Below are 23562 nucleotides of genomic sequence, written 5' to 3' on the forward strand. Positions count from 1 at the left end.
GATCTATACGAGGCATACGATATTACATCCCGACTGTTAACTTTAGTCTGAGCCGTACAGGTCTAGGGATGCCACTACTTCACTACACTGTGCATGACCGGGAAGGTCATGGGGTCCTCTATTACTCACACTATCGGTAACATGCAAGAAATACACTATCACCACACTAAAATACTAACTAGGAGTTAAGTTAAAATCCCGAAGTAATCAAGTATCTAACACTATAGAAAGTTTGCACCACTATTATTGATTTCAGGCATAACCTACCATATTGCATTACTTATTGGAAACCCACTATTATACTGTTACAATGAATGTTTCCTTCAAAGATGAAAATTACATGTTTCTTAAAGGTTTTCTTTTACAAAGTATTTCTGGAAAATATAGGATTTTCTAGGCTTTTCTACTACCTATGAATGTAAATGACAGCTTTTCATACTATCGGTTCTAATGCTCTTTATACAAAAACTCACACTAAACTCTTATGAACTCACCAGCTTTATGCTGATATTCGTTTTCAAAACAACTTGTATCCTCAGGTCAAAGATAGACAGGTACAGGCGCGACATTTTGGAGAAGGTGGAGCATACAAGATCCATCTCTTATTTTGTAATACTTTTGGTGATTGTTAAACATTACAACACACACTTGTAATTAAACTCACTATGTAATGCAATGGTTGTATGTTTCTTGTTTTTACTATTATGCAATTGTGATGATACTGTACATGACGTTCTCCACCCCGAAACGTATTCCGCCGTTATCGGTTTTGGGGTGTGACAGATTGGTATCAGAGCATTGTTTATAGTGAATCAAGTATATCAACCTATAAAAGATATACGAACTATAAACACTTCGGGACTAAAACACTCTGACCAAGAATATATACTGTTAAGTATCTAAAAGATATAACTAAGTATATATATATATATATATATATATATATATATATATATATATACACATCACTATAAAACATAGAAGTCAGTATCACCCTAGTAGAAAACAACAGTATTAAGATTGTTGGATAGCACAATTGGGCTTAGAGACATATAGTCACATTTGGGGGGATGTAGCCTGATCAACTATGTTTCCCTGGGAGTGACTAGCATGTGCCTAAGTTTGGTTGTGGTGTTGCAACAACTCTAAAAACTTACCAACACTACCACAATAACGTTACCATAAGAATACTATAGGAGTATTTTGTATCTCTAAAACATACGTATGTGATAACTAAAAGGGTCGTTACTAGTAGGACAATAGTTGCTAAGTGGATACACCACGGTTACATGTGACTAGGGCGCTATAGACTCAGAATCTGTAGCCTTTGCTTCATTCCCTGTTCTTGTTTGATTATGGGTCTGAAGTTAGGGTTGCTTATTCGAAGGACTATCTTGCTTCGGTTACATGTAATCGGTATGCACTACGCAAGTATTGGGTCGACTAAGAACGATTCATCCTATAAGTATCTTAGAATAGTACGTCTATTAACCTTTCCTTTCCCCTTTATCACGTAGATAGCATGGCTGGCTTCCACGATCCCGGTGATCCGTACTATCCGAACCAGGGCAGTGGAGGATGGCTCGATGAAGAGTCAGACGATGATCACCCGATCCCTTTGGATGATCATCACGCTGAAGGCTTCTCGGATGGCTCGAGCTCCAAACCAGAAGTTAACAACCAACTTCCTCAAGCTCCGAACCCTAACCCCCGTCCGACATTTCAGGGTCCCACCCCTATGTGGGCCATATCCTTGCACCGATGGAGCGAGGAGCAGGGTCAGCCTTTGCCTTACAACGGAGACCGAAGCTTCTACAATATAAACGAAGGAGGATCAGCAGATCGGGTTCTACCCATCATGATCCGGAGGATTGCCAGGAATGTCGAGCAGGGTCAAGCTGCTATTGGTCGAGTTGTAGAAGTGGATGCCAACTCGAATCTCAACACGGTTCGCATCCGCCAACTCGAAGAAGCCATGGAAAGGACAAGGAGGACCAACGAGACTCTGCAGCATCAACTAGCTGCATCCCGAGTCGAAGTTAGGGAACTCCGAGCACGTCAGAGGACTCATGATCGACACCTTCAGGAAGTCATGCGTCAGATAGCGGATCTAAGGGTTCGCCCAACAAGTAACCGTCGCCAGTAGAAGACGTCTAGTTACCTCACTCTTTTGTTTAAAGTACTAGCCTTTTTCTCTCTATGTTCCGTAGATCTCTTGTCTGTAAACATTCCTAGCTTAAAATTACTCTAGTTAAACCTCTAAATTGCCAACATTTTCTCTATGGTATGATGTAAGACCTACTGTTAGGTCAATTTTCATGAACTTGTGTTGCATCAGTAATGCCAGTATATTGGCAGTTGACTACTCTATTGCTATGACTCTCATTCTGATCTTGGATTATGTTGATTTAATCCACGAAACACTCTATTCATATTCGCAATAGACTCTTACTATTGCTATCATTTCTATGGTTTTCCAGTGAAAGATGCCTCCTCGAAAGCGTCCAAGCCGAGGAAGACCAGCAACTCAAACCCCTCCTCCACCACCTCCTCCTCCACAGTTCGACCCAGTGCTGTTCCAAACAGCGGTGACCGCGGCTGTGAAAGCAGCCATGGCCCAAATGAACTCTGGGGACGTGAGCGGTGGTAACTCCAGGTTCGGTGAAGTCCATCAAAGGGTGCAGGGATGCACTTATAAGGATTTCATCAATTGAAAACCTACCTTCTCCGACGGTACAGGAGGAATTCTGGCACTATCTCAATGGTTCGAAAGAACCGAAGCTGTGTTTGAAATGTGCTCTTGCCCCGAAGAGAGCAAAATCAAGTTCGCAACTGCTACCCTCACTAACAGGGCCTTGACATGGTGGAACGGCCATGTCAGTGCACTCTCCTTGGTCACAGCCAATGCCATGGGCTGGGACACTCTAAAAGATCTCATGAGAGGGGAGTACTGCCCTAGGGGCGAAGTTCAGAAACTTGAGGAAGAACTTTGGAACCTCAAGATGAAAGGGACAGACATAACAGCTTACATGGCCAGGTTTTGCGACTTGGTGGCGATGTGTCCCAATATGATCCCGTCCAAAAGAAAGAATATTGAACGATACATCTGGGGTTTAGTGCCCCCGTATCGAGGAAACGTTCTGGCCTCACGCCCTACCACTTTTGACAGCGCCAAGGAATTGGCCCAGAGTTTGATCAACCATGAAGTCTCTTCCACACCAACAACAGCAACCCCCACTACCACTGCACCATCCGATTCATCTGATAGAAAGAGGAAGCGATGGGATAACAAAAAGGGCAAGAAAACTCAAACCACCTCCAAGGACCAGCAAATCGTGGCGGTCCGTGCTGCCACTACCCCAACCACTCCAGCCGCACCAGCCCCGTCAAAAGCTTATAGCGGGAATCTGCCCAAGTGTCCCAAGTGCCCATTCCACCACAACGGCCCCTGCCGTGAATTGCAGTGTTCCAACTGCGGGCGGAAGGGCCATACGGTGCGATTCTACAAGGCCCCTCCCAAACCTATTTCTCAAGTTCCGGGTTCGGGAGTGACCCCGACGTGTTATGGCTGCGGCGAAGCTGGCCATTTTAAGAAGAACTGTCTGAAGGCTACAAATGTTGGGGGAACTGGAAGGTTACTCGCTATCGGTCACAATGAAGCGGTAGCGGATCGCATAGTGGTCACGGGTACGTTTCTTCTCAACAACTCTTATGCCTGTGTCTTATTCGATAGTGGTGCAGAAAGAAGTTTCATAAATCAAAACTTTAAACACTTACTCAAACAAATCCTCTCAACAACGAAAAGAAACATTCGTCGTAGAAATGGCTAACGGAAAGACAGAAAGCTCTAACGAAATCTACATAGGTTGTACCCTCACGTTAGACGATCACCCATTTTCAATCGACCTTATACCAGTCTCAATCAAAAATTTCGACGTCATTGTTGGTATGGACTGGTTGAGTCTTCATCGCGCCGATATCCTATGCTCCGACAAGGCCATTCGCCTGAATCTTCCAAATCACGAAACCCTATTGTTCTATGGAGATAAACCGGGTACGAGCCTTCGTATCATCTCCAGTATTCCTGCTCAGAAATATTTTCACAAGGAATATCGCGCCTTTCTTGCTCACGTCGTCGACACAAGTCAGAAAGTGAAAGATCCAAAGGACATTCCCGTTGTATGCGAATTCCCCGATGTCTTCCCAGAAGACCTTCCAGGTCTACCTCCCATACGTCAGGTTGAGTTCAGAATCGACCTAGTCCCAGGAGCTACTCCCGTAGCTAAGTCGCCCTTTCTTTTAGCGCCTGCCGAAATGCAAGAACTATCCGGTCAACTCAACGAGCTGCTCAGCAAGGGTTTTATAAGACCGAGCTTCTCACCTTGGGGAGCTCCGGTCTTGTTCGTGAAGAAGAAGGATGGATCGTTTCCGATGTGCATCGATTATAGGGAACTCAATAAACTCATGGTCAAAAATCGCTACCCTCTCCCTCGTATCGACGATCTATTCGACCAACTACAAGGAGCAAGTTACTTCTCCAAGATTGATCTTAGATCCGGGTATCACCAGTTACAAGTGCTTGAGGAAGATGTACCGAAGACAGCCTTCCGAACCCGTTACGGGCATTTTGAGCTCGTAGTGATGCCCTTTGGACTGACTAACGCACCCAAAATGTTCATGGACTTGATGAATAGGGTGTGTCATCCATATCAAGATCAGTTCATCATCGTCTTCATTGACGGCATACTCGTCTACTCTCGAAGCGAGGAAGAACACAAGGATCACCTGCGACAAGTCCTGGAAACGCTGCGATCAGAGAAGTTATATGCGAAGTTCTCTAAGTGCGAGTTTTGATCTGAAGAGTTGAATTCTTAGGACACGTCGTTAGTGAAGAAGGAATCCACGTGGATCCCTCCAAAATTAAAGCTATTGAGAACTGGTCAACACCGAAGACGCCTACAGAAATTCGCCAATTTCTAGGCCTCGCTGGCTACTACCGCCGATTCATCCAAAACTTCTCTTGGATTGCGAAGCGTCTCACTATGCTAACACAGAAGGGTGTATCATTCGACTGGGAAGAGAAACAAGAGAAGGCATTCCAGACCTTGAAGCGAGCCCTATGCACCACACCAGTATTATCCCTTCTCGAAGGGGCAGAAGACTTTGTTGTATATTGCGATGCATCAAATTAGGGGCTCGGTTGTGTCTTGATGCAACGAGGAAAGGTTATCGCCTATGCGTCGAGGCAGCTAAAGACCCATGAAGTGAACTACACTACTCACGACCTCGAGTTAGGAGCGGTCGTCTTTGTGCTAAAAATCTGGAGACACTACTTGTATGGGACGAAGAGCATGGTGTACACTGATCATAAAAACCTCCAACACATACTGAACCAAAAAGAACTCAATATGAGGCAGCGTTGATGGGTCGAGCTACTTAACGATTACGACTGTGAAATTAGATATCACCTGGGGAAGGCCAACGTAGTAGCAGATGCCCTGAGTAGAAAGGAGTATTCTGGTCGAAGGACCAAGTCGCTGACGATGACTATCCATTCGCATCTATCCGCACAGATCAAAGAGGCTCAGGTGGAAGCCTTAAAGCCTGAGAACGTGGCGGGAGAATCCCTGCGCGGAATGGATAAAAATTTGGAGGTTAAGAGTGACGGAGCCTACTACTTCATGGACCGAATCTGGACTCCACGCCATGGAGATTTCAGAGACTTGGTTATGAGGGAAGCACACAACACTCGCTACTCCGTCCACCCAGGTTCAGATAAGATGTATCTGGATCTCAAAAAGCTATACTGGTGGCCGAACATGAAAGCAGAGATCGCTACCTTTGTGAGTAAGTGCCTTACTTGCGCGAAGGTCAAGGTCGAATATCAAAAGCCATCAGGACTCCTCCAACAACCTGAGACAGCGGGTGGATTAGATACCATTTGGGTCCAAACTGCCCAAGACAGCGGGTGGATTAGATACCATTTGGGTCATCGTTGACAGGCTGACCAAGTCCGCACACTTCCTACCCATCAAAAAAGCGGACTAGATGGAGAAACTCACAAGAACATACATAAAAGAAATAGTGCGACTGCATGGCGTCCCTATATCTATTATCTCAGACAGAGAAAGTAGATTCACCTCTAGGTTTTGGCAATCATTGCAAAAGGCACTAGGGACGAGGCTGGACATGAGTACAACCTACCATCCACAGACCGACGGACAAAGTGAGAGGACAATCCAAACCTTAGAAGATATGTTGCGATCTTGTGTGATCGACTTCGGGAAATCGTGGGATACACACTTGCCTCTTGTGGAGTTTTCCTACAACAATAGTTATCATATGAGCATCAAGGCAGCTCCATTCGAAGCCCTCTACGGCCGGAAGTGCAGATCCCCTCTGTGCTGGGCTGAGGTGGGTGACACTCAGTTAGCTAAAGGACGAGTTCCTGACAGCGCCATCACTGGTCCGGAGATCATTCGGGAGACGACCGAGAAGATTGTACAGATACGTGAACGACTAAAAGCCGCTAGGGATCGACAGAAAAGCTACGCCGACAAACGAAGAAAACCCTTGGAATTCCAGGTGGGAGACCGAGTCCTTTTGAAGGTCTCGCCCAGGAAGGGCATGATACGCTTCAGAAAGTGTGGAAAGTTAAACCCAAGGTACATAGGGCCTTTTGAGATTCTCACCAGAATCGGCCCTGTAGCTTACAAACTCAACTTACCCCACGAACTAAGCAACATACACCCTACCTTCCACGTCTCAAACTTGAAGAAATGCTTGTCCGACGAGACTCTCGTGATCCCTCTCGACGAAATCGAGGTCAATGAGAGCCTCAACTTCGTGGAAGAGCCTGCGGAGATTATGGATCGGGAAGTAAAACGAACGAAGCAAAGCCACATCCCAATCGTGAAGGTTCGGTGGAACGCCAAGCGGGGACCGCAATTCATTTGGGAGCGCGAGGATCAAATGAAACTCAAATATCCTCATCTCTTTGCTTAGTAGTATTGTAATAACTTATCTATTTGAATTCTAAATTTCGAGACGAAATTCCCCTAACGGGGGGATGATGTGACATCCCAAATTTATTGTTGTTACAAAGTCACGTCCTCACTAATGGAATTCGTCATTATATACTATTTTCTGTAATGTTTGGAGTCATCAATAAACAAATATCTAGTTATTTATATGTCCTGATATTATCATAAGTAATTCTAACTCGTAAATGTTAACCCCGTATAACTAAATAGAGTTATATTACTTTTCAACCACTTCACCCGGGTAAAAAGTTTTAACCCCGTAAAACTTTAGCATCGGGTAGCTGCGTATCGGGTGCAATACCCGAGGCATATGAAATGAGAGTAAACACCATTTGAACACTCTTTTACCACTCATTCACTCTCTCTCACTACTTTCTTTCTCTAGACCCGAACCCGACTCCAAAACCGCGAATTCCGGCTTCCAAACGTAAGGATTTATTCCCTATCTTATTCTAAACATACTTCATTGTATTTAGAGGCCAAAATCATAGAATTTAGGGGATTAAAGGGAGTTTACGGCCTAGGAAGCCCCTTAGGCCGTAAACACCTAAAACTTGGCCAAAAGCCCCATTTTCCCTTCCTTTAAGCTTGTGTACTAATTAAGGGATTTACCTAGGTGAGTTTGGACATGAAAACTTAAGATTTTAGAGCCTAAAAAGGAGTTTACGGCCCAAGCTTATGCTTAGGCCGTAAACACCCAAAAACCCTTGATAAATGTCGCAAAAACTCATCTAGGGCATGTAGGAATTTAGCTATGACCCTAGGAAATGTTTAAGACCATTAAACAACACCATTTAGAGACAAAAAGAGGAGTTTACGGCCAAGTCTAAGCTTGGGCTGTAAACACCCAATAATTATGCCAAAATGTCCCCAATACTCCACCTAAGGTCTTCAAAAATTTATCTAAGGTGAAGGGAAGTGTTTTTGACCATTTAAAAATCCATTTTGAGGGGTTAAATGGAGTTTAAGGCCCAAGCACAATCCTAGACCGTAAACTCCCCAAAATGTCACACAATGAGGGTTTAAACCCTCCAAATTAGTCCAAGACACTTGCTAGTAAATTAGGGAAGTGAAATAAGGCCTTCACTTGCAATTTTGGAGGAACACATGAGTTTACGGACAAGCCTAGGGGGCTTACGGCCGTAAACTCCCAAGGAGTGGCCTTTGGGCTGTAAACTCCAAGGGAGTGAACTCATGGACTCCCCCGAAAACCCCTCTTGGCCTGATACCACTCCCGGGAACCCCTTCTAAGCCCTAAAACCCCGAATCGATGCTAGAATGCCTAAATACTTAAATGAAAAGCATAAAATGATTAATTTCTTGTAAAATACAAATTTCATATGACATTAGGGTCCTAAAAGGTGCACAAGTCGTTATTTGGTACAAAACGCTCAACCGACACTCCCACCCGATTTACCCGATTCACCCGATTTACACGATTTCAGGTGAGTTCATACCCCTTTAATGAACCTTTCAAATGTTTTACATGTTTTAGGGGGGGATACAAGTCAATTATACATGTTGATGGAAATTTATACAAGTCGATTATTCATGTTACGGAAATTAATCACATGTGATTCACTATCCGTAGTTCAAATCACATGTGATTTACCACTATGTTTTATAAAAAGGATTTCGTTTTCAAAACTATTTTGGATAAAAGATCAATGTTCTAAATGTTCCCTTTTGACAAGATTTTTAATAAATAAATTCCTTATAAAATGTAACCACACCAATATATTTATATAAGTAAGATTTGAAGGACTTAGGACTGATAGCTCGCCTTATTTCCTGTTCTTGTTTGATTGTGGGCTTAGGGTAGTCGTTATCCGTCCGAATGTCGTTGATTTCTTAGTTATATATCATATATATTAGTGTTGGATACGAGTATTTTCATTTCATTCGATGTTTAAACCACTAAACTAACAAGAATCATACGCACTAAGTTAACTATAATAGGTATAGTTAAGGCCACTATTACTCGCTATAGCTACTACTCTACACACTATAATACACTCTATAATGTTACTATACACTAATACGAGAACACACTACGAGTATACAAAAGACTACTACACTATAATACAAGAGAAAGCACTAATCAGGAGATAACACAGTAACTCACTACGAGATCCTCTATTCGCTATGCACTACGCCCAGAGTCTTCTGGCAGGAAGACAACGCTATATGTATAGATCTATACGGGGCAAACGCTATTACTGTTGGATTAATGTCGAAGTCCATAACTATAATTGGTAAGACTTGACCCGACCCGGCATGGTCCATTTGGGTTGCATACCATCATGCACTTGGATGAGAGAAATAAGACACTTATGGTTATTAATATATTATAAGTTCTAGTATATTAATAATAAGAATAATATGGTTATTTAATTAGTATTGATCAAGAATTAATCTAGGATTAATTAAGTGATCAAAAGAAGACTAATTAAATATATGGGTTGATTGTGTAAATCATCCATACTTGTATAGTGGGCTAATGCTCCATGGATAATCAAGTTGGGCTAAAACCCATAGGATGGTCCATGGATGCTCCATGGTGTATTTGTACCCATGGATCATGGAAATGAAAGGCCATGTCAATTAGGGTTTACATGGTGTAACCCTAACTATATAAGCATCTTATTATTGAGGAAAAATCGGCCACTAGTAGTATTTTAGAGAGGGCTAGCCGATTTCATGAGTTGTAAGAATTCTCTCAAGTTACTCCAAGTGCTTTGATGATTGTGATTCCATTTGAGGTGTCACACTTGGGGCACTAGGCACTCAAGCTTCATGAAGACATTCTATTCCAAAGAGGTATGTATTCTATCTTGCTATAGTCATTGTTTTGTATGCTAGATTAGGATAATACCTTGGAAGTTCTTATTTGCATGTTTAATAGAGAAAACATAGATCCAAGGTATTTAGGGTTGCATGTACACTTAGGAGTGTTAGAATGCTCAAAACCCAACAGTGGTATCAGAGCATAGGCTTGCTTTCTCATATACTTGATGCAAATTGCTGAAAAATGCTGAAAAACTCGATTTTTCGGGCTTTCTGGGCACTGTACTCGCCGAGTCCACTGATGAACTCGCCGAGTACATGAGTAAAATCATCCTACTTGCCGAGTAGGTTGATGCCACTCGCCGAGTAGGAGCCCCAGACAGCATATATTCGAGGTTTTTGGCTAGAAATGGACTAGGAACATTACCCTAAGTTGTTTTTGAACTTATAAACTTATTTTTGATGTGGTAATGTTCATGCTAATCCATTTTCAAAGATAATTGTCAATAGTTTCATGTTTTGTATTAGTTTAAGTTTTAGACTAATTACATGAAAAAGTTTGATTTGAATTATCTTGTTCTTATGAGTTGCTTAGATTAATAGAAATGTTGAATGAAATAGTTGTTTTCAATCCATTTTAATCTAAGAGTTGAGTATAAAATGTGTTTGTGTAACTTGTCCTCAAGTTACATGAAGAGTCACATTAAAGACTCATAAAACTCATAAAGGTTGGCAATGGTTACAAAATGAAGAGTCTTGTGTCATTGAATAACTTTTTATGACTCCATAACTTGTCCTCAAGTTATGGAAGTTCAAGAGTCACTTCATTAAAGAAAAATATGTAACCATAATTAAATCCATAAGTTATAAAATAAAGAAAAAGTTAGTTCTTTTATTAGTTTAAAGTCTTCCATAACTTGTCCTCAAGTTATGGAACTTGAAGAGTTTTTGGATTAAAACTACTTTAAACACATAAGTTATGGAATTAATTAGTTTTGAATAGTTTCAAAACTTGCCCTCAAGTTTTTGGAATTTGAAAAGTTTTCAAGTATGAATACTTTAATTCCAAGTTAGCCCTTAGAATTTTAAAAGTTAAAATTCAACCCTTATACTTTATAATATTATAAGTTAATAATATATATATATGTATAAGAGTAAAGTCAGTCTTACCGCTAGTACGCCTCATTCACGAAGCCGGTCTATAAGGTGGGTATAAGGTTGTTGCCTATAAAATGGCAACTTAATGGGTGTCCACTCTCACCCACCGCTTGCTTGACTGGTGGAGGGTCGTTAGCCGAACGGGTTTGACAGGACTATAATTCTCCCTTCATTAAAAGTATTAATGATAATACTAAGTAACTAAACTCTTAATAATACCCAATCTTAGTTACTTAGGAAAAATGTGAATAAGGTGCTAATCCATGAAATTACACTTTACACTTTGTCAAAGTCGTTAGTGGAGCGTGTGTGGTTAACCGGCACACTAACTTGGACTTAACAAGGTAGGTAAAGGGTGACTTAATATTTATCATAGTATCGATGGAGCGTGTGTGGTTAACCGGCACATCGATTGAGGGGTAATTTATTAAGGGTACCAAGTGATTTGCATGGTTACTTCACACCTTGTTTTGTGATCCTCGGCATCCCAGTCACAAAACTTGGAGGGCACACTCGAGATTGAAACATGCCTTTGAAAAAGTTCAATGAATCTCAAAGATCTAGGAGTTTCAAAACCAATTAAAACCTAATAATACATTTCGTTTATCTTGGTGGAAATTGGTGAATCGTCATTCACCTACCTTCAAATATTTTATAGCTTGGATTACAACATACCTCTTCTAAGTTATAAAATAGTTTGTTGGGTCCTAGCCTTAATATTTCATATTGGGTGTCATATTAAGGACTTAAGATCAACTATCTTGAATATCTCCCAAAACATGTCTGGTTTAGACATTTATGATCTTCCCAAATCTCTTGAAACAAGCTTTCCTAATGAAGATGATGTCCCATGGATATCATACTTCTTTCTCCTCCTCGAATTATTCTCCCTAACCCACAAGCTCTTGAAAAGTTTAAGGTCACTCAAGCCCTATTGGCAAGGCAAGGTCTAGGTGTGATCACATCTTGGAGATGTAGTCACATATTGACAAGCCGGGAGAGTTGGGTGTCAAAGTCTTGAGAAAGTTGGTGGTTCAATCACTTTCTAAGTCACATAGTGAGTTCCTTTGGGACACCTATGAAACAGACTGTGACAAGACCCTTAATGATCTTTGCTAAGATCAACTTCCTAAAACCTTATGGACATTGACAATGATGACATTGGATATCTAGCAAAGCATTCTCTTCCCAATGGAAAGGGATCGGCCATAGTCAACTCGGTTGACCAAATGGTAAAGAGAAAGCTAAGTCTGTGATAGTCCCGTGTACCATTATCAAAGGGTCCATATGTTTATGTTGTCATAGGAAGGGGCATTGGTTGCGAAGCTGCCAAATTTACCTAAGGATGTTAAAGTCAATAAGTTTGACTCTACTTCAGGTAAAGTCCACTATCTAACTCTATTAAGTTTCTATTCTGAGATTCTTGATACATGATGTGACTAGGTCACATGGTGATGTTTTAAGAATCAAAGAAAAGTAAAGGAACTTAAAGAAAGAATATGCTGAATCTGATCGCGTAGATGGATTTCTATCGCATAGTTTGAAGATCGGATTCTTGAGCTACTTCTTAGGAGTTATGAGATATTGCTTAGGAATAGATAACAACAAGTTTTCATATGGATTGTAAGGATAAGTTTTTCCGCAAAGTTTTAAAATAAAAGAAAAATTTTTGATTTTATTTATTTTAAAATATCCTTACAATGCCATTTGAGGAAAAATTGTTGCTTATATGATTCCGTTAATAGCAAGAGTGGAGATATGAAATTGATTCTTTCATTTGTGGTAATGTCTAAATTTACCAAATAAGGAAAGATTCTCATCACCCAAGTTTCAATTGGACCGGAACTTGGAATCATGCAAGTTGTATAGCATGATGAATGAGAACTTTCAAGCGTTGGAAAAATTAAGACTAATTACTTGTTCACATGGATGTGTGAGTCAAGTAAAGGACTAAAGGATCGAGTACACATTCTTGTGCACTGGTCAAGTCCACCACAAAAAGATTGATAAAACTATTCGTCATAGTTTACTAAAGCACAGTAAATATGATTATACTTACAAGCTTAAGTGTAATTCTGAGACATTGGAAAAGGTTCCAATGTAAGGCAGAGCGAATAAGAAGAATCAATTAGGCAGAAGGATAAAAGTTTCTCAAATCTGAAAAGATGGGAGAGTACTTTAGTATCAGTTTTTGTGATCATCTTAATGATTAAGAAACCATAGCACAATTAGTTCTCTAAGGAAATCTTAGTGCATTCTTATGACTAAGAAGAGGGATCTTGAATTGTTGAAGTGGTTAAATCAAGAAGATGAGTCATACTTCGTTCCAGTACAAGTCTTAGAGTCATACTCCAAGATTGTAACTTGAGTGACATGTCTTAAAGAAGGTTTAAAACACTTGTCAAATGTAAGAGTAAAAGTTTTCTACTCTTGTACATTTGAAATTGGTAAGTTGTGATGTTTTGGATAAAACAAAGACCAACTTAGGCCAATTGTGTGAAGTGTTTGTCTTGATTAGAATCCACACTGTCTCTTGGATATTTGACAAGGGAGTCTTATAGGTCAAGAGGACAGTGGGAGTCTTAAAAGTCTTGAAAGTCTCAAAAACTAATCAAGAATAAAACCTAAAGTTCTTTACTAGCACACGACTTGAGGTGTATAACCTATCGTGTTGACATATTCTGTGCCAATTCCAGTTAAAGTTGGTTTTGCATATGAGTTCTTAGAGTTCTCAATTGGTTGCACAACAACTTGGAAGCAATGGTAGGCCCTTGAGCTGCCAGGTGGCAAGAAATTAAGATTGAGCTCAGTCCATATGAGTTTGGATTTGTCATTATCCTTGTCTTGTGACTATGAATTTGACAATTCACATGGATAAGAACACATACACCATTAAATCTAAGTGTCATAAGGTTTCTCTCCTATTCATGAAAATGATGGTGAGGAAACACTTTCACTAAGTAGATTTTAGCTAGATAGCAATTGTGATATTTGCATTCTCAAAGTCGTTAGTGGAGCGCGTGTGGTTAACCGGCACACTAATTTGGACTTGTGAGAAGTGGCAAAAAGGTCTAAACATTATGATTACGGCATCCCTCTTCATAATTGTTTAGATACACAAGTGTGCTATCTAAGGGAAGGTGTATGATTTAGATAAAGTTTTATCAAAACAATCTAGCATCAGAAATCTGAACTTTGGTAAGAAAGTCAATGAAGTATTGATTTCTAGAAGTCCAGCTGATTTCTGAGTACATGTCAAGCTAGTGGGAGCATAAGTGTTATGCTAATAATCATCATGTTAGTGGGAGCATGATAATTATGTTAAGTATTGCAAGCTAGCAATGTTAATTATAGAAAACAAAAGTTTCAATTGGGAAAAAGTTGTTTTGCTATAATTAAGGGAGAGGAAATTATACTTCATCTCAAATCTATAAGCTTAGATCGTGAGGTTTTAATCGTTTAGTCAAGGATATATATATGAATTTCATGTTGGAATGGCTCAACATAAGGAAATTTTGTATATGGGTCCATTATTTGCGTTCTAAAATTCGATTATGATTACGACATCCCTTTTCATAATCTGAATTATGAGAACTTGGCAAATTGAAATGGAAACGTTATAGCAAAAGACTGGTTTAGTCTTTATGTGAGACATCATGAATCTTGTCCCATATGCTTCGGATATAGGATCGATTACATGTGCTATAACCATCCATTCTAAAATTTTCCAAATGCCTGGGGCATTAAGAAGGGAAAAGGTTTAGAACTGGATATGACTAAAAGGATTAAACAATTGTCGAGGACAATCTAAGGTTTACCAAAGATTGGTTACTCAAGGACAATTGGAAGTATAGTGATAATTCTGGAAGGACCATAGTGACATAATCTGTAAGGAGGCAACTCTTGATCAGAAGTGATAGTCAAAATGGAATCTGGAAATGTTTCAAAGTTAGAATTTTCAATCTGTGTAAGATTAAGGAAACTTAATGCAAGAAGGATATTTCCAAGGAGTTGATCTCCTTTGGAATACTCTGTAATGATTGTTGCCAAGTCTTTATGACTTTGTGCATAATCATTACGAGAGGATCAATGCATATAAGTTTAGAATCTAACAGATTTCAGTAAATGGCATGAATTTGGAATTCTTGCATTTGCGGTAAGGATTTGGGAGTGTGAAAAGAGTATCATTGAAGTTATGTTCAATGGATCTAGTTCACAAAGTAAAGGTCATAGACAAACATAGTATGCATACTTGGTGTGTGGCATGACTAGTGTTTAGAAAAACATAGTGTACATGCTTGGAGCATGGGACAACTATTGTTTTAAATTCAAGAATAAAGTTGATAGCTGAAACAGTATACAATGAATAATGTGTAATCATATGGTGATAAATAAAAGGTGTTTTATTTATGTTCAAAGGGTTGATACCATATTGGATTCAATTATTATTGTGTTTCATTTTGCATGTTTTGACTTCCCGAATAAACTGGGTTATTCTTCCGGAATGACTAAGTTATTCAAACCATCCACAGTCGGTCATATGTTGGAAGTAGATATGAATTAAGACTGTCATGATGGGTTGTAGAGGTCTAAGGTGTTGGACAAGGCTACAACAATCATGAGTGCTCATAAGTTCTGAGTATTGGATTCAACCCGCGCTCATTGGAATCACTTCATGGATTTTATCACGAGTGATCATGAGACGATAATATCTTATATTCTTCAAACCTAGAGATATGAGTTGTTACTATGAGTTGATAGTACATTGATTGCACGAAACCGCATTTGGTAACTCTGTGCTATAAAACGTGCCTTTGTGTATGACTCAACAAGTAGTAGAACAAGCCATATGAGTCGAAGTTTATCCATTCCTTTTACCTTCGGGATAAAAGCGATATCTGTGGGCCCCTCGATGATTTGATGATGACAAATGGAAGTGCTCGGCCGGGCCAGGACTGATTTGATTTGTTCAATTAGTCAGTCGTCATAAATCGGAAATCGGGAAACAACAAATGGACAGAGAGAATGATTATAATCCATGTCTCAGTCCATATGATATCTAGAATGGAGGAATATATGATCCCTTATCTAATGGACAAGTCACTGACAAAGGTCAGAGTTCATCTACAAGGTCAGAGTTCGACAGAAGCTTTTGAGAGCTACGATTGCCGGTTGGTTCCTGAAGTCATACGCAATAATAGTTTTAGACTTATCCAAGTGGGAGACTGTTGGATTAATGTCTAAGTCCATAACTATAATTGGTAAGACTTGACCCGACCCGGCATGGTCCATTTGGGTTGCATACCATCATGCACTTGGATGAGAGAAATAAGACACTTATGGTTATTAATATATTATAAGTTCTAGTATATTAATAATAAGAATAATAAGGTTATTTAATTAGTATTGATCAAGAATTAATCTAGGATTAATTAAGTGATCAAAAGAAGACTAATTAAATATATGGGTTGATTGTGTAAATCATCCATACTTGTATAGTGGGCTAATGCTCCATGGATAATCAAGTTGGGCTAAAACCCATAGGATGGTCCATGGATGCTCCATGGTGTATTTGTACCCATGGATCATGGAAATGAAAGGCCATGTCAATTAGGGTTTACATGGTGTAACCCTAACTATATAAGCATCTTATTATTGAGGAAAAATCGGCCACTAGTAGTATTCTAGAGAGGGCTAGCCGATTTCATGAGTTGTAAGAATTCTCTCAAGTTACTCCAAGTGCTTTGATGATTGTGATTCCATTTGAGGTGTCACACTTGGGGCACTAGGCACTCAAGCTTCATGAAGACATTCTATTCCAAAGAGGTATGTATTCTATCTTGCTATAGTCATTGTTTTGTATGCTAGATTAGGATAATACCTTGGAAGTTCTTATTTGCATGTTTAATAGAGAAAACATAGATCCAAGGTATTTAGGGTTGCATGTACACTTAGGAGTGTTAGAATGCTCAAAACCCAACAATTACATCCCGACTGTTAACTTCAGTCCGAGCCGTACAGGTCTAGGGATGCCACTACTTCACTACATTGTGCATGACCGGGAAGGTCATGGGGTCCTCTATTACTCACACTATCGGTAACATGCAAGAAATACACTATCACCACACTAAAATACTAACTAGGAGTTAAGTTAAAATCCCGAAGTAATCAAGTATCTAACACTATAGAAAGTTTGCACCACTATTATTGATTTCAGGCATAACCTACCATATTGCATTACTTATTGGAAACCCACTATTATACTGTTACAATGAATGTTTTCTTCAAAGATGAAAATTACATGTTTCTTAAAGGTTTTCACTTCCAAAGTATTTCTGGAAAATATAGGATTTTCTAGGCTTTTCTACTACTTATGAATGTAAATGACAGCTTTTCATACTATCGGTTCTAATGCTTTTTATACAAAAACTCACACTAAACTCTTATGAACTCACCAGCTTTATGCTGATATTCGTTTTCAAAACAACTTGTATCCTCAGGTCAAAGATAGACAGGTACAGGCGCGACATTTTGGAGAAGGTGGAGCATACAAGATCCATCTCTTATTTTGTAATACTTTTGGTGATTGTTAAACATTACAACACACACTTGTAATTAAACTCACTATGTAATGCAATGGTTGTATGTTTCTTGTTTTTACTATTGTGCAATTGTGATGATATTGTACATGACGTCCTCCACCCCGAAACGTATTCCGCCGTTATCGGTTTTGGGGTGTGTCAAAAAGTTTGTACATGGCTTATAAATCATACCATATGATATATATTAAGTTACTTGCTAATGGAATTTATTATTTTCATGAAATAAATAACTCCCAATTTAATTAAAAGAGTTTTATTGAATATTTATTAAAATCAATTTCTAATAATAGTCAATTGTATCAACTTGTTGTTAGTGTGACCCATTAGTATCATATATTATTTAGCAATGTCACTGTAATATGACTCTTGAGCATACTAGACCTTTCAAATACAATATATATCCATGTATGTTAGGATAGACAAATATTAGAGTAGAATTGGTAGCATAATCTCTATGTGTTTAAGTGTGAACTGTAGAGTAGAAAGTATAAATGTTTCAATACTAATAGAGTTTATAGTGTAATCTATGTTTGTGTAATCGTTGTGACATTAGAGTTAGTTAGAGGGTTGATGGCGGAAAGAGCAAAGTACATGAGCCTATAGACCCACATTTATTTAGTTTGGGTTGATGTGGAACGACCAAAGTACGAGAGCCTATAGACCGAGGTAGATATAGTTGATGGCAGGATGACCAAAGTACGGGAGCCAATAGACCCACGTAGATTTAGTTAAGTTTGACAGCCGAACGACAAAAGTACGAGAGCTATTTTTTGTATGCATGTATATGTATTGTGGTATATGAGATTTTGGGGAGCTCACTAAGCTTTGTGCTTACCCAACTGATTATAAATGATTTTCAGGTACTTCAAATAATTCTCGAGAAAGGTAAGGTTCGACAGTACTCAAGTGCATTGATATCACGTTTTCCACATAATTTAATTATACTATGATATATTTGAATAAGTAAAAATGAAAATTTAGGTTGAAAGTCGAGAAGCGACATAAACTAAAATAAATAACTTTAAGTGGCAGTTTTTATCTGATTTTTCAAGTTCATAAAAACATAAATTAAACACTTAACTAATAATACTTCAAACAAAAGAAAGCACTCGAGAAAAAAAAATTAATGAAAAAATAAAAGACACTTTTGTTTAGCTTCGAATCACCCTTTTCGTATTGTTGATTTCATGCCAATGGATTAATTATGTCGTTACCAATTTATAGTTTAGTAATTATCATGATCCAAATACCTAACATATACCAATTCATAATCTTTAATTACAATGTTCAAACAACTCAAGAACACCAACTTGATTATTATATATATATTGGACTATGAATGATTAGATCTAAGAATTACCTATGTATGATCAAGACAAGCAACACACGCACGTATTATATATCAATATTTCTCTCTAACACAATTAAAGTAACTAACTTTTACCACGTAACACTAGGATTAGTTTAATCACAAGATCTAGTAACTTAGTGTTCATAAACAGCTAGATAACTGTCACACCCCCAAACCAAGGATGGCGGAAACGTACGGGGGCGGAGGACTTCTTGTAGAGTATCACAACAACGAGTATAATAGTGCTCAAAGTAAATACAACCATCATAAATATAATTGAAAAAGTTAGACCAAAGTATATGTTTACATGTTTCGAGTCAATTACATTATGATACAAAATGAACTGTTTGACGATTTATCGTCCCATCCTCAAAACGTTGTTGATTTCCTATTTCACTGAATTCCTGAGAATACAAGTAGTTTTGAAAACTGTCAACACAAAGGTTGGTGAGTTCATAAGCTTTTGACAGTAAAAGTTTGAAAACCGATCTTTGTAAAGAGATGTATGTTACCAAGAAAAATCCAATATTTTCCTTATAATAGTTATGTGGTCCTAAATACCAGGACTGAAAATGAATAAGTATTTGTCATACTTAAAGATATAAATGTGGTTTTAACTTGGCGTAAAACCCGTTCTGATTTGAGAAAAATCCCGAAATGAATGATGTGTAGTCTTAAATTCCAAGACTGAAAATATACCATAATATCCGTAATTATTGATATAAAAAGTGATTTTAAATCGACATAAACCCCTTTTGATTTATGAAAATCCCTGTAAACTTTATGTTGTTAAATCCCTATGTGAGCCGCTATAATCATACTAATGACTCAATAAACCTGCCACGATGTTTCTCAGGCGTCGCGAAACTGAAATGACACTTGTCACCACAGACCTTCCGGTCTAGTTGTTGCTTGCAACTCAGGTGTGGGGTGTCTAACCCAATATAGATCTATACACAACTATCACGTTCTCCCTCCAGGAGACTCTGATTATATCTACCAGGAATTTAGATTCCGCACTCAGACGTACGGAAGAGATTGTCTCACAATTTAGGTTAACAAGTTTACGTGTGGTGTGCATGAGTGTAAAACCTTTTTCTGTGGGACTAAAACCTTCCGAAATGTGTTTGTTGTGTTAATGGAAACATAAACCATACCTATTATAGTTTATCCCAAAATGTTTGTAATGTATAAGAACTCTTTTATGAAAACGCATTTGTGTTATGAATCCATAAACTATGCTTATTATAGCTTAATATACGTGTTCTAAATGAATGGATAATCTTATCATGAATGACTAGGTTTCAGTTTATGATGATAAACTAACAGGGAAACACATTCAATATTTAGAACTTATTGTTATACACTTTTCTCAACATAATACAAAGTGTTATGAAAGTTATATGCTGTTAACTAAATTTAACCTTTCTGCGCTGTTTTAGGAAAGTTATAGAAAAATCATACGAAGACGAAAACTAAATCCGTAAATTCTGAGAGTTCCCAAAATGTGTCTAGTTTACTCATAATTTTTATCATGATTTTTAATGACCTCCAACTTAGGTGAAATAGTCCATAATCACAGACTGGTCCGGATTGGTGTTTGAAATGATAGGCAGTTTTGTAAAAATCACCATAAATTGTAGACAAATCGTATGGAGATGTGCAAGTAGTCATTTTAAAGCTAAGAACTAAAAATACTTACAGCTAAAACAGTTTTGAAAAAAAAATGTTTAAGTTGTCCAAAACAGTCCGTGAATGGAGTTGAACTATTCTGATGAAGGCTGTTAGTAAAATTTAGTTATGTTCTTGGTGTTTTAACTTGTATTCCACCCCCCCCCCCCCCCTAAAAACTTGAGAAAACATGGAAATGTAGGGTTATGAACTCACCTTGAGTGATTTCAGAAGATGGATGATGGAGAAAAGAAGTGTTCAACTCAAGAACACTTGGGAGATGCTTGAAGATTTTGAGGAGCTAACAACAAATGTGACGATATTTTTGTAAGCAATCAATGATTTGAGTAGAATGAAGTGTAATAATCACAAGGAGGATTTTAATACTTACCAAAAGTAGAAGAAAAGCTTGAAGTATAGCCTTGAATCTCGAATTTTTAGAGAGAGGAAGTGAGAGAGAAAATATGTTTGATCTTTGGTGGAAGAATGAGAAAATGAGAGAAGTGTGAGGAGAGAGGAGACTTTTCTAGTCTTTAACCAATTGTGAGGTTGGAAAAAGGTGGGAAAAGTACCATGAAATGACTATGTATGGGCTGATTGTGAATAGTGACATGGAGTGGGTATGGGAGTGGTTGCTTGTGTCATAGAATAAAGGAAAGTCAACACTCCACCTCTTGTACTTCACCCACTCTTCTTGGATAAGGTTTTATCCTTAAAAACATGATAAATCATTAATTATGGGTTCTTATATGTTAAAATAAAGTTTTGGGTGAAAATCCCGCGTTAAAACAATTAAAAACGAAGCTAAAATGAAGTCGTAGTCGAAAACCGGGAAGAAAAGGCATTACGGCGAGGCTTCTCGGAAAGGGGGCCGAAGGTTCGGTCCGTTCTGATGCTGGGTCCGAAGCGAGGCGAGATAGAAGGAAGCGAAGGGGAGGCTCGGTCCGAAGTCTTTAGGAGCGAAATAGACCGAGGCTCGGGTTCGGGTCTTGTGCGAGGTTCGGGCCTGAGAGGACCCTTTGGGTTCGGTTCAGCAGCCTTCGGGTTCGGCTCTTCCAGCTTCGGTTCTTAGCAGGTTCGTGTTGGGTTTTGAGCATTCTAACACTCCTAAGTATACATGCAACCCTAAATACCTTGGATCTATGTTTTCTCTATTATACATGCAAATAAGAACTTCCAAGGTATTATCCTAATCTAGCATACAAAACAATGACTATAGCAAGATAGAATACATACCTCTTTGGTGTAGAATGTCTTCATGAAGCTTGAGTGCCTAGTGCCCCAAGTGTGACACCTCAAATGGAATCACAATCATCAAAACACTTAGAATGACTTGAGAGAATTCTACACTCACCAAAATCGGCTAGCCCTTTCTTCACACACACTAGTGGCCGATTTTTCCTCAATAATAAGATGCTTATATAGTTAGGGTTACACCATGTAAACCCTAATTGACATGGCCTTTCATTTCCATGATCCATGGGTACAAATACACCATGGAGCATCCATGGACCATCCTATGGGTTTTAGCCCAACTTGATTATCCATGGAGCATTAGCCCACAATACAAGTATGGATGATTTACACAATCAACCCATATATTTAATTAGTCTTCTTTTGATCACTTAATTAATCCTAGATTAATTCTTGATCAATACTAATTAAATAATCTTATCATTCTTATTATTAATATACTAGAACTTATAATATATTAATAACCATAAGTGTCTTATTTCTCTCATTATAGTCTATCCAAGTGCATGATGGTATGCAACCCAAATGGACCATGCCGGGTCGGGTCAAGTCTTACCAATTATAGTTATGGACTTAGACATTAATCCAACAGTCTCCCACTTGGATAAGTCTAAAACTATTATTGCGTATGACTTCAGGAACCAACTGGCAATCGTAGCTCTCAAAAGCTTCTGTCGAACTCTGACCTTGTAGATGAACTCTGACCTTTGTCAGTGACTTGTCCATTAGATAAGGGATCATATATTCCTCCATTCTAGATATCATATGGACTGAGACATGGATTATAATCATTCTCTCTGTCCATTTGTTGTTTCCCGATTTCCGATTTATGACGACTGACTAATTGAACAAATCAAATCAGTCCTGGCCCGGCCGAGCACTTCCATTTGTCATCATCAAATCATCGAGGGGCCCACAGATATCGCTTTTATCCCGAAGGTAAAAGGAACGGATAAACTTCGACTCATATGGCTTGTTCTACTACTTGTTGAATCATACACAAAGGCACGTTTTATAGCACAGAGTTACCAAATGCGGTTTCGTGCAATCAATGTACTATCAACTCATAGTAACAACTCATATCTCTAGGTTTGAAGAATATAAGATATTATCGTCTCATGATCACTCGTGATAAAATCCATGAAGTGATTCCAATGAGCGCGGGTTGAATCCAATACTCAGAACTTATGAGCACTCATGAGTGTTGTAGCCTTTTGTCCAACACCTTAGACCTCTACAAGCCAACCCATGACAGTCTTAATTCATATCTACTTCCAACATATGACCGACTGTGGATAGTTTGAATAACTTAGTCATTCCAGAAGAATAACCCAGTTTATTCGGGAAGTCAAAACATGCAAAGTGAAACACAATAATAATAGAATCCAATATGGTATCAAAACCTATCACCATATGATTACACATTATTCATTGTATACTGTTTCAGCTATCAACTTTATTCTTGAATTTAAAACAATAGTTGTCCCATGCTCCAAGCATGTACACTATGTTTTCTAAACACTAGTCATGCCATACACCAAGTATGCATACTATGTTTGTCTGTGATCTTTACTTTGTGAACTAGATCCATTGAACATAACTTCAATGATTCTCTTTTCACACTCCCAAATCTATACTGCAAATGCAAGAATTCCAAATTCATGTCATTTACTGAAATCTGTTAGATTCTAAACTT

Source organism: Lactuca sativa, chromosome 3 (assembly GCF_002870075.4).
Source record: "Lactuca sativa cultivar Salinas chromosome 3, Lsat_Salinas_v11, whole genome shotgun sequence".
Lineage (NCBI taxonomy): Eukaryota > Viridiplantae > Streptophyta > Magnoliopsida > Asterales > Asteraceae > Lactuca > Lactuca sativa.